The sequence below is a fragment of the Protopterus annectens genome, chromosome 8.part0 (genome assembly GCF_019279795.1).
Source record: "Protopterus annectens isolate FY-2018-M chromosome 8.part0, PAN1.0, whole genome shotgun sequence".
Lineage (NCBI taxonomy): Eukaryota > Metazoa > Chordata > Ceratodontiformes > Protopteridae > Protopterus > Protopterus annectens.
The window spans coordinates 664,683,359-664,697,505 of NC_056741.1; positions in this window are offsets into that span (position 1 = coordinate 664,683,359).

Genomic DNA, 14,147 nt, shown 5'->3' on the forward strand with positions numbered 1-14,147 from the left:
TGCAGAAACATGGGTAGATGAAATTGTCTGTAACACACAAAATCCCAGAATGGAGTACAGGTAGGTGGGGCCTGGAGTCACTTTATAAGTACTGACATTCCCACTGGACATGCCCATACACTTAGTTAAAATGAGTGCAATTCTGTTGCCTCTTCATCAAAATGACCTTTTATGTATAAATATGTCTATACATACAAACATATACGTATACATATCAATCTGTCACTATCTCTCTCTCACATATATATAGTATATCTATCTCTATGGAGTGTCAAATAAATATATATATATATATATATATATATATATATATATATATATATATATATATATATATATATTAAAATGCTACATAGACTCTCTCCATATATTTACATAACACATATACATATCACACACATGCATGCACGCGCGCGCACACACACACACAGACACACACACACACACAAGCGCGCGCGCGCACATGCACACACCCACACACACACACACACACACACACACACACACACACAGCTATATTTATATATACATCCCTGTTATATACATAAATATGTGTGTGGATGTCTATATTGTTCTTCATACCCTAATAATGGTGAGTAACTCACACATCCATACTGTTGCTCAACGGATTCAAACTAAGGGTGCAACAGTACATCATTCACTTATGTACAGACACCAGTGCCTGCTGAATGCTACCACATAGACAGACACAGGTGAGCAGGTGGTGTAATGTATAATGTTGTCATTGCACACATGGACAGGGCACATTGTTCCTGCCCACAGGTTTGCCTATGTAAGTGCAAACAGCCACATATGGCCATACCAGTAACAGTACACATACAGCTAGGATAATAACAGTTATCTCACTGCTAGGATACTAGATGCAGACAACATTTCAAAGCAATATCACTCTGCAGACCACAGATGCTGTTCAAGACAAGCCTAGATTGTGTAATGCACAAGTACTGTGTCTGCAATTGCATATACAAGAAACTTAATCTGTGGCACATGCGATAAGTAATGTGATAGTGTATAAAACTAGATAGATATGGGTTCTAATCTTACTCCAGGTCACTTGTGTGTGTATCCCCCAGCAAAACAATTGACATGCCCTCATGGGTTATCCACCTGCAATGGTTAGGCACGTTTGTCCCTGTAACTTGCTGCAAACTGCCCTCTTCCACAAGGCCTGATGATGTCATCCACCTTAAGACTACCAGCTGACAGCATAGTATCAAACATAAATTGTGGTGCATGTTGTGAGCTATAGTGTGTACGATTTGATAAGTAGGGGTTCTAATCTCACTCCAGGCTACTTGGTGTGCATAAGTGTATATCCCCCAGTAAAATAATTGCCATCCCCTCATGGGCTATCCACCTGTAATAGTTATGCACTTTTGGCACTGTAATTTGCTACTGGCTTCCAAACTGTCCTCTTCTACAAGGCCAGATGATGTCATCTACCTTAAGACGACCAGCTTAAAGTGTCTTATCAGACTTAAACCATGACACATGTGATAAGTACTTGAGCTGTAGTTTCCCTATCAGAAAAGTGAATGCTGAAAATAGTGACTGGTCTTCTGCTGAACTGTAAAGTTCGAAAACTGAGAATGTCGAAGTGATGGAAGAGTGATTTTTTTCCCAGAGAAAAAAAATTACTGGGCCATTCTCAGTACTTCACTGTTTTCTTCTTTGTGGTGCAATCTCAGAGTTGGTATATTTAAGTTAGGGGGGTGTGGGGGCAAAGCTCCCCACTTTATTTTGTTTGTATATTTTTTTTTGTAGCATGTGAAGTTGCCACCCAAAGAACTGACCACAACAAGGCCTGCTGATGTCATCAGACATAATATGTCCTAAACTAATAGTACTAGCAGACATGAGAGGTGTTGCACACATCATGTACTGTGATCTGTAGTGTGCACCATTACAAAGGTAAGTGTTCTCATCTACATACAGCTAACTTGCACTATGTGTACGCCTTTGCATGTCCTGTACTCGGTGATTGAAAGTGGTGCTAACCTCAATGTAACCATGTTTATATGTGAGCCTGTTAGAGTATTTTACATCATGTTATGGAACCACAGGACATTTGAACTTCACTAGCATAATGGCTATACAGCCTGCACAATCATAGATATCTTTACACTGTAGTTACAGGATCAGCACATATTGCCTCAGTCCAAGAGGAACGCAGGCAGACATCCTGTGTGGAGATTACGTTTGCCCAGCTAATCATACAGATGGCATGTGTTGAGGTGCACTGAGGTGTTCTGTTTGCTATTAGGCAGGGTTCTGTTTCAAGGGTGTGTTGAAGTCTGCTAGACAAATCTCTCCCACAAACATGCAGTACTAATGTCACATACAAGGTTAATGTCCTTGCAATGAGTTATACATCTATCCTGCCTCCTAGAGATAGGCAGTAGATATAATCAAGCAGGGTCACACATTGCCCCGTGTGCAAGGCACAAATCACCTCTGAGTAGTCTATATGCCACAGGCGACAATGACACTCATTACAGATGATCACCTTTGAACACATCCTGAAGACGGGAAGTGCCCTTCTGAGGGAGGAGTACTTGGAGGTTATGAGTATGTCACTTACAGTGACTGTGGCCTCAGCTATGCCATATGATTCCTACAATACTACTGTAGAGACATGGTGATTTGGGGCACATTAGGTGTTAACCTTTGTGGCTAGATCTGTGTGTCCAGTTCTTTCACCCCTGAGTATGTTGCGACTGATGTGCTATTTACCAGGTACATAGGTATAACTGATGGTTATGATACTACATATATATCTGCGTGGAGTTCATGGCCATTAGTATGTCAACAGGCATGTGTTCACAATACCCTCTTGCAGGATAGTGACATACCATTGACTGTATGAGTCCTCACAATTTACAGGCATCAGCCAACATTGTTAGCCACAGTCTGTCAGTAGTCACATGTATTGTGGTTAGATGGACTCCAAGCAGTAGAGGACCCAGGGCTGTGTCCTGTTGAACACTACTGCTTACAGATCAGCTATTGGAGGTGGATGTCCCTATGTTGCGTATATGTACCATTAATGGACCACTTAGTGACCCCTATAATGACAGTATTGTGGATGCCTAAGTGGGTGTTTTGTACATGTTGGCTGAGCAGGGGATAAAGTGAGATGGCTTGGCTCATTCTAGGGGGTTGTACGCCCTGATGTACCCACACCCAGGTCCTTGGTGACTGCCTCGGAAATGTCCACCATGTGTAACAGTCACAGTTCCCTTGTCACACATCCAAATATTGCATAGTCAACTGTGTGTAGTTCACATATATGTGTGCTGATCAGCTCCATGATGATTGCCCCTACAAGCATACAGATATGAATATTTAGCCAACTAGGTGTATAGTTATGTTGGTCAGTGGATGGACCACCTCTGTGCAAGGGTATAACAGCTGCCATTGTCCACTCAGCTGGTGTGCAGCCAGTGGGTCAGTATGATTGCAAGGATTACCCAATGGTGTTAGTAATCCTTGTCAGATCACATGTGGGATGGAGCCTTGAATGTTAGCATGTGCAATAGATGCTTTATATGGTCCATTACGATACCTGTTACAAACTGCTCTATAAATATGGATGTTATGGGACAGGTTATAGGAATGTCATGTGTCACATTTGATGGGGACAAGGTGTGTAGCTGATGCAGATAGTGTGGGAGTACAGGTTAGGTATGAGTACAGGTCCATCATATGTGGCATCATGATGTATGAGGTGATAGACAATCTGGGCCTGTCCTTTAAGGTCACACATGTAACTACACAGTGCAGTGTGGTTCTGCTTTGTGTGGCTGGCTACTTTTGTCACTTACCGTGTCTCCACAACACAACAACACCATGTGCTTCCTTTAGCTGAGGAGGTAGTGCCTCCATGTTAGAGGGGTACCCTCACCCTAACTGTCACACAACAATGTCCATCTGTTATGGTGCAGCCTGCTAATGGCAGTTGTTCACCAGTCATGTTTTCTGAGCCATGATGAGCCTGTGCCCGTCCTGTCACATACAGCTGAGTTCACGCAGTTGTAATGCTGCTGACATAATGCATGGATGTAGAGCTCTGCATACTTGCCTGCCCCATCTGAAGGGGGAGGTGAAGTCACGCAATGTCAACCATCCCACAGGAGGTAATAAAGGGCTTTCTTGACATAAATATCTGCACTGTATTCAAAGGGGGGTATGTGCTGGTAGTTCTAAGGAGACTGATCTGTGACTAGATCCAACCAGGGAGGACCTCACATCAGGGGGGCTGTACTGGTCACACATATTGGTAAACACATGATGCAATATCTTGGTTCCCCATGTGAGGATGTCATGGCACTGCTGCAGGGCACTGTAGGTAAGGACCTGGACCATCCTTTGGGCAAGTGAGATGCAGCATGGCTAAGCAACATAGTGTGTACATATTACACTTCCCAAGCATGTTTGTCTATGCTTTGTCTATGCTTTGTACGATACCTTACATGATTCTGTTCTAGCAACATGCTGGAAGTAATTCAAAACTTATTTGCACGGAGGACAACTAATATGTAGTATCAAGTGGTGTCCCCAGATCTCTGAGTCATGTCGACTGAAATGCCATGATAGGAGTTAGCATGGATATGAACACTAATAGTATAGTACACCTACTGATGCTGGACCAGTCATTGTTAATTTTGCTCAAGGCCAGATCATGCCTACTGACTGTAACCTGCTGTAACCTGCAGATCCCATTGACTGTTACATTATGCAGTGGATGTCAGACATATGTCTCACTCCACCAACCATGGCCTGGCAAGGTGTATGACAATATTAGGCTAGCAGTTCTTGCTGGAAACTGTGCAAGTCATGTACAGAGTATTATGTCAGCAAGTGGATAGGCAAGTGTCCGACAGTCATACTCTGGGAAGATAGCATTAGGAGAGATATGCTGTAATGATGCCATTCACCAGTGGAGTTCATCATCCTCCATTATTGGCATACCCCATCTACCTATTCCCTCTCTGCAGTCACAGCCACTGTCAGTGACTTCTGACTGAGTACATTAACAGGTGAATGCATATTTGGAGCTGTCACAGAATACCACACAGAACCAACAATTATCCAGGATGGCATAAGACACAGTCAGTTTATCTCTGAGCCACTGACAAAGACTAAATGCCAACAACTGCACACTAATATCCTGTGGGAAATCATCCACCCCTGCAAAACAGTTGAGAAATTACACATGGAGTTATGGACACAGAGAGTAATGTAGCCTTTGACTTTCACTGGTCAGTAAGATGTGAGTATGCATTCACTGTAGTACAACCTATACCGACAGGTTTCAGATGTAAATTCCAGACTGTCACTGTTATACCTAATGTGCAGTCACCCACCTATCATTGTGTGCAATGGCACCATTGCTATTTCACTGCACAGGCATATCATACAACTGTAGCAGCCACAGAGGTTCCATGGTACACCAATACACAGTGTGGATAACATGCCCTATGGAGTTTGTGTCACCACTGTACATGTGTAGTCTGTCTCCTACGTGCTTTGGAGGGGATGTGCATGGATCCATACAGAGAGGTGTTGGATCCCACTGCATACCTCTCACATATCCATGGCAGGACTAACACATATCTCACCTGTTCTACATGCCTACATCACTGTGGTATACATAAATATGCTGGAGAGACAGGTATGTAAACCGGACAGTACACCCTACATGAACCAGGCCCCCCCCCCCCATTCATGTGAGGGACACATCTGCTGTGACACACCATCATGTGCAGGTTACACAATGGGATGCAGAACAAGACAATTATAAATGGTGTTGGACAACTGTCTGTACTGGACACAGGATATTTGTAGATGGATCATCACCTCACCACAGCTTGTAGATGTGTTAGTTCCCAAAACCCTGGTGACACTTATTAAGGATAGCAGACCTTTTCACAGATTAGGGATGTGAATATGCTGAATGCTGCCATTGTCCTTGTTAGCCTGTTATACACATATGATCCTATGGAGCCATGCACTTATAGTGCTGTACCTTGCTGAAGACATATTTCTGCTATGCTGACATGCCATCCTGTGCTGCTTTATTGCCACTGTGTATATATATATATATATATATATATATATATATATATATATATATATATACATATAGGTTATCCTAACAGATTCCTGAAACAGAACCATAAATAGGTCCGTGACACACCTGTTATTGTGTAAATAAACAGCCATTACAGCATCATGCAACATAAGGTACATAAAATTATGTGGCTTAGTCATGACAAATGCCAGTATGCAGTACCTATCAGTAACCAGTAAAAATGGCATGGCAAAACGACACTTGCTTGTAAATGTTTCACCTCCAAGCCCCTACTTGCATTTATCAAGGGTACCAGAACTTGTCAGTGATTTGAGATGCATGGCTAGGCTTAAAAAGGCCCTTGTGGTTGTTCGCCTGGTAAACACCTATGAACCTATGAACTAAACCAAAGAAGTGAGTGATATGAGGCAATGATGCTAACTGTTCTGCTACCTCAATCTAACCTTTTACACGTTCAGTTCAGATAAATCTGAACAGGCAAAAAAATGTAGTTTACATTTTTTGCATTCATCAACCAGTGTAGTGGTTATCATCAAGTGAATTATATGTGCATTGCTAAAGAACCATATATATATTTTTTCCTAAGGTATATGTAAGAGAATTAAGTGTCCTTCAAGATATTGTTTGACACAACTGCTTCTCCAGTTATGCTAAAAAATAATTTAGAATTAAATCCTGAAATGGTGGCCACCCCAATGAGAGATGAATAAGCCTAGTGCCTATACTTTTTAATGAACAGAAAAAGAAATAATAAGCACATTTGCAATACAACCAAACCAAAACGTGTATAGTATATATTACCCAAAGCATCTCTACTAAGATATCTATTATTTGTATGTGAAATATGATACTGTGAAGTATGGAAATCCTCTGGGGTTGTCATTATTTGTGGTAAAACATAAGTACATCTGGAAGCCTGTGAAGACTGAAGTTTTATTAATGTGATTGCAGCTATACCACATTTTTGTGAGACTCAAGAATTCAAAGTTATTTGCCAAGATGAATATTCAGAATTTAAACATTTCTAACTTATTGTCACGTACCTCAAATGCAAGAAATACTCACCTCCTATATTGAGATAATCTATAACACAGATATGTACATGTACATGTACCATAAATAGTGCGCTTATGCAAAAATGCAATCAAACACTGAGCACTTAAAACTTATATGCACATTGTTTTATACAATGATAGAACTGCCCTTTACTTAATATGGGGAACATGACCACACCCCTTAACATTATTATTCTGTCTTTATAGTCACCATAAATATGGAAGAATGACATGGCACATCTTGAAGTATACTCGAAGTACAGGGATCTATATCACAACGTCAAACTTACAAAAGTTTGATCATTGTAATATCGAACCCTAAAGTCCGAAACCCAAGAAAACCAAAAACACAAAACAGTTATGTTTTTTTCCCAGGGAAAAAAATCACTGTTCCGTGACAAAGACAAAGTTTAACCTTCAACTTAAGGTAAAGTGGGGGGCTTTGACCCCAATGCTCACCAATGTGGGGGTCTGTGCCTCGGACACCCCCTCTACTTAAATATACCAACTCTGAGATTGCACCACAGTGGAGGAAATAGCGAAGCCCCGAAAATGGCCCACTGATTTTTTTCTCTGGGAAAAAAAGTTGATGCGCTGTGGCTTCGCTATTTTCAACTTTTGGACTTTAGGGTTCGATATTATAACATTCTAACTTGTTTTAGTTTGACACTGTAATATAGACAGTAATTACACACCACTGAAAATATGAAGGTTTTTCTTTTATGACTACACATAGATGGGTTTAGGAACCTCATTTGGAGTTAATAATTAAAGCTGTGATGGAGACATTACCAAAGTACAAGAAGCCTGTTTGTATTTTGCACAAAGGCTACTGTCTACAGTCTGTTAAAACAGCAAGACTCGGACTAATCCAGATGTTAGGCTGCTGCAGTGGCTTTATGTTAATTAAACTTTGTGGCTAGACTTCTGCTCAAACCTTATGTTAGACTGCCATATATGTCTGATGTTCAACTGCTGTACAAGCCTTATATCTGACTGCTGAAAAAGCCTTATATTAAGCAACTGGACAATCCTTATGTTGACTGCTAAGAATACATTATGTTGGATGGCTGTACATGCCTTATGTTACACTGCTGAATAAGCCATATGTTAGTTGCTTAAGGATTATGTTAGACAGGTACACAAGCCATATGTTAGACTGTAGAGCAAGACCTTTTATTAGACTGTTTCATAAATCCTATGTTACACCACTGAATAAGCATAATATTGGATTGCTGAATAAGTCTTAGGTTTGACTGCTGCATAATCCTTATTTTAAATTGATGCATGGGCCATCAAGTATGGAGTTCACATTACCGCCACAATTGAAATTGATCAGTTTGGTACTCTGCATTCTGATTACAGAGAATCAGATTCCTGATGGTCTACATGGTGTCACAGGGCACATCACAAAAACTGGTTTATAGATCTTGTATCAATTCACTCTGAGTTTGCTTTGCAGCATGGCAACTATTTTAGTGTATCAGCTAACTGAGGCATCTTAAGACATTATTGAAAGCAGAGGAGGTGGTGTGGAGTACTCTAAAACATTCCTGGAGGTATACCAGTGAGCAGCAGCATAAATACCTTGTAGCACAGCGCAACCATACCATTGACTCTTATAGGTCCATAGGTTTATAGGTTGTTACTAGGCTAACGACCACTAGGGTCCTTACAAGCTTAGCCATGCATTTCAAGCAAAGGTATTCTGGAAGCTCTTTTTTTCTCAGCAACATAATCTTTTAGTTACAAAGGTAAAAGAGCAGCTTGTTAGTACAGGGTTAAACCCACCAATTTGGAATTTCTTGCGACACAGTTGCTATGCTTAATCATACTATTATTTTACATTGTACAGATAACTATGAAAGAAGAAAGCAAAAAAGTGGTAGCAGTACAAGAAATATGTGCAATCATCAAAATAGCTGCAAAAATGAAGCAAGGCATTCAACAAATCCAGCGGGTCTTGGAATTTATTACTACAATAGCAATAAATCTGCTTTTGGAGCCAAATATTTTAAGACTTTTGCCTTGGCTAGTGCAAATGCTGAAGTACTTCTCAAATATTAATTCATTGGAACATTTGTATACATTATTTGAGACCTTCCAAAGAAGGTGATTCTACTTTTTTTTTCAGATAATCTAATCATCCCTTATACCAGAATGACTTGAAGTAATTGTCTCCCAGTTAATCTTTGTGCAGTTGTGGAACCTACTGACTTATGAAGCCATCACTACCATGACCAGCTGACAACCAAACTGCATTTAACAAACAACAGATTCTGCATATGGCCTGTGAATAACTGTTGCTGTCATAAGTCTGACACTCACCATCCTGTATATATAAAGAAAGGCATATTAAAAATGATAATTTAAAGAATTAACTACCTCATCTACCACTGGACCACTGCAAAACCATATTAATTTTGGATCAAAAAATTAACATTAAAAAAACAGATGTTGTGTGAGAAATAATCAGACATCTTGTATATTAAAGATAAGAATAACAAGCTCAGTGGCCTGTTAGCCAAATAGAGGTGTAAGTGGTTAAGGAGAGAACAAGCATGTCATAACAGGATGGTACATGCTGCCACAAACTCATGAGAATAGAATTCTGTTTATCATTGCATAATGTCTAGCCAAGGGTTCCTGTTTAGAAGCTCGAATTGCTACATGCTCGAAATGAGGAAACCCGAAACCAGAAGACCAAAACCGCAGAATCTAGAATGAGCAAAATACCGAAACTATCCCAAACTGCAGCTACGCAATATGAAAAGCTTGAAAAAGCTCGAAAAAATACTAAAATAATTTATTAACCAAACAATTATTCCTTCTCCGTCCTAAAATATTAAATAAACAGCATCCAGAGCAACATAACAACTTCAGTGCACAAACAACAAAATACGAGCAGGACAGCTAACAATATCGGCTTCTCTGCTAATCCGCACGCCAGAAATCCAAATTAAATATTTATCAGTTTCTCCGAAAACAGGACTTATCCTCTTCTCACCTCAAATCTTCAGTAATCTGGCAATAGCCATCAGGAATTCTAAACATGCATAAGTTGATCTATGCTTTAATGCATGCTCAAATTTAGCATGGTGATGTAAAACCTTCAGTTTCTTAGGTGATGGAGGCGTCACTTCTACACCTTTTAAATTTCGCGCTTCTCGGCTTTTGAGGTTCCGATCTTTCACCTTTATAGTCTCGAGACTGCATTTCGAGCATGTAGTATTTTGAGCTTATAAAGCAGAACCCTAGCCAAGAGATTAACCTCTAGCAGTCTTTGAAAACTGGAAGTGAAATGATTTTCAACAAGTGTTTATTGCAAAACTCAGACTGTTCCCAGCGTAGTGCAGCCTCCTTTGATAAGTATCAATTACTGTTCATATATTACTAATGGTATAAGCTTTGCTAACTAGAAGCTAAACTACTATTTTGATTTATTTATTTTTGGTGCACTTCTTGCCTAAAACATTCTGATAGCATATGTGTATCATTCTAAAACTTTCTTGTCTCAGACAATTGACTTTTAAATATTTCATCTCTAGTGGAATTTATGCTGACACAGCTGAACTGCACAGATCGACGGGACATATCAGCAAGTATAACTATAAGAAGAGCTAAAGAAATATATAATTAATAGCATGTTCTCAGATGTAACGATAGATATACTTTTTATCAAAAAATCTGCATGATCTAGGGGGAAATACAGATAAATTCAACAAAGCAAAATTGTTCCATACCACAAAGCAAAGTATGGTTTGCATTTAAATTAAAAATAAAATCAAGGAATATGTTAAAAATAGCAGTGTAATTGATAAGAAGTTCAGAGCAATATGTTTGATAGCAGTGCATGATCTTTTCTTAGTAGTGAACTTTACCTTTAGAAAGAATGTAATTACTGTAGTCTCTATGTTCTGTTCCAGCTATACATCTAATAGAAAGCTTCTTGTTCCAGGTATCAATCGGTATTGTTAATTCATTAGTGATGCTGTAGTCTCCATCTGTATTAATTATTCCAAGACCCATTCTTCCTGATAATACATTTCCAGAAACATTCCAGGACACAGACATGTTGCCAGGAGGATTAAACACCAGGCAGACTAGAATTACATTAAATGTATTGCTAATCGTATCTCGTGAGGGACCGATAATAAATATGGAATGTTTCTTTATTCCTTTATCTGAAAGAAAAACATGCAGGTTGTGCTAAGTTTCATAACAGGTGGCATAATCCTTTATGTACCTATAAATCCATTAAAGTTTAGTGACAAGGCAATTTTCTTTTAAAAAGTATCTCAAAGTGGCCATTTCCATCTGGCCAATGACAAAAAGAACCAGGTACAGTGACATATACAAAATTATTCACAGAAAAACATTGTTTGCACAATGTATCACTATTAAGTTCAGGCACTGCAATTAATTTACAGTTCAAGTTTGTGCTTTAATATGTGTGGAGATACGTGTGAGTGTACAAATGTATGTGTGTTATGAATGTGTGTGGATGTATGCCCATTTTTATGGAGTTTAACATCTGCTGATCCCTTCAAAAATTGAATTTCCTGTTGTTTTTAGGAACTCCAAGTCAATGTTGTAGGAGACTTGGCAGAATTTACCTCCTCATACCCCCAACTGTTATTAAGTGGGTTAAGTCTGTAACATTTCTGGGGAAGAAGGGCAAGCTGAATTATACGTGAGTTTGATGAGGTTTTACTTGATGACTAGGACTGCTCTAAAATATATATACACTCACATATAAATGTAAGGGTTCCATTCAGTTGGTTGAAGTTTCAGTACTTCGAAACCCACTTGTGCGAGACCACTTGTTAGAAGTACTGAAACTTTGAAAACCAACTACTGAGATCACAATACAGTGTGGAATGGGAATATTCCCTTTTCCTCGCTGTAGTGCGATCTCGAGTTGGTATATTTAATTCGGGGGATGGGGGCACAGTTCCCCACATGGGGGTGCAGGGGAGCTTGCCGTTTGTGTTTTCTTTTTAGTCAGCCGATCCGTGCACTTTCACTGAAGTGGGCATCTACTTTTCTTTTTCGAAGTAATGAAATTTCTACAAAGAAAAGTAGATCCAAATGTAAATATAAATATATATATATATATATATATATATATATATATATATACACACACACACACACACACATATAAAAAGTATAATGCCAGGTATAGGTATTTGGGATATAAAAAAATGAGACCACAACAAATCATTCCCACCTTTAATGTGACCTATAACCTGTACAATTCAATTGAAAAATAAGCAAATCTGTTAGGAGAAAAAATATAAAAATAAAAAATACACAATAAGCTGGTTGCATAAGTGTGCACGCCCTTAAATTAATACTTTGTTGAAGCACCTTTTGATTCAATTACAGCAATCGGTCTTCTTGGGTACACACCTGCCATCAATTAAAGAGACTCTGATTAATAACAAATAAAGTTCAGCTGTCCTAGAAGATTTTCCTGACATTTACTCAGTTGCCTGCTACAGCAAAAGCCATGATTCGCAGAGAGCTTGCAAAGCATCAAAGGTACCTCATTATTGAAAGGTATCAGTCAGGAGAAGGGTACAAAAAAGCTTCCACAGCATTGGATATACCATGGAACACAATGAAGACAGTCATCAAAAAGTGGAGAAAATATAGGACAACAGTGATGCTGCAATGAACTGGATGTCCCTCCAAAATGTATCAACAAACAAGAAAAAAACTGGTCAGGGAGGCTGCCAATAGAACTACAGTAACACTGAAGGAGCTGCAGGAATTTGTGGCAAATACTGGTTGTGTACTACATGTTACACCATTCTCCTGTAATCTTCATATGTCTGGGCTATGGGGTAGGGGTGTAAGACAGAAGCTTTTCCTTACACAGGAAAAACATCCAGGCCTGGCTAAAATTTGCAAAACAATGCATCAAATCTCCCAAAAGCATGTGGGAAAATGTGTTATGGTCTGATGAGAACAAGATTGAACTTTGTGGCCACAATTCCAAAAGGTATTTTTGGCACAAAAACAACACTTCACATCACCAGAAGAACACCATCCCCATGGTGAAGCATGGTGATGGCAGTATCATGCTTTGGGATTGCTTTTATTCAGCTGGAACTGGGGCTTTATTCAAGGTGGAGGGAATTGTGAACAGTTCCAAATACCAGTCACTTTTTGCCCAAAATCATTAGACGTCTGCTAGAAAGCTGAAGATGAAGAATTTCACGTTGCAACATGACAATGACCCCAAGCATACATCCAAATAAACAAAAGAATGGCTTCACCAGAAGAAAATGAAAGTGCTAGAATTGCCCAGCCAGAGCCTCGACCTAACGCCAATAGAAAATCTGTGGGATGACCTGAAGAGAGCTTTGCACAAGAGATGCCCTCGCAATTTGACAGATTTGGAGCACTTTTGCAAGGAAGAGTGGGCAAATATTGCCAAGTCAGGATGTGCCATACTGACAGACTCCCACCCAAGAAGACTGAATGCTGCAATTAAATCAAAAGGTGCTTCAACAAAGTATTAGTTTAAGGGTGTACACAGTTATGCAACCAGCTTATTGTAAGTTTTTATTTTTTTATATATTTTCCTCTAACAAATTTGTTTGTTTTTCAATTAAGTTGTACAAGTTATAAGTCACATTAAGGGAAAAGTTTTGAAATGATTTATTGTGGTCTCATTCTTTTATATCACAAAAACCTGGCATTTTAACAGGGGTGTGTAAACTTTTTATATCCACTGTATATATATATATATATATATATATATATATATATATATATATATATATATATAGGTCCCATTTAAGTGATCGAAGTTTCAGAACTTGACTAAAACCACATGATCAAAAATTTTGAACATTTAAACGGAGATCTCCATACAGTGTGGGTCGGGAATATTCCCTTTATCTCACTGTAAGATGAACGAGTTGGTATATTTTAATAGTGGGGGTGTGGGAGGTGCAGGGGGG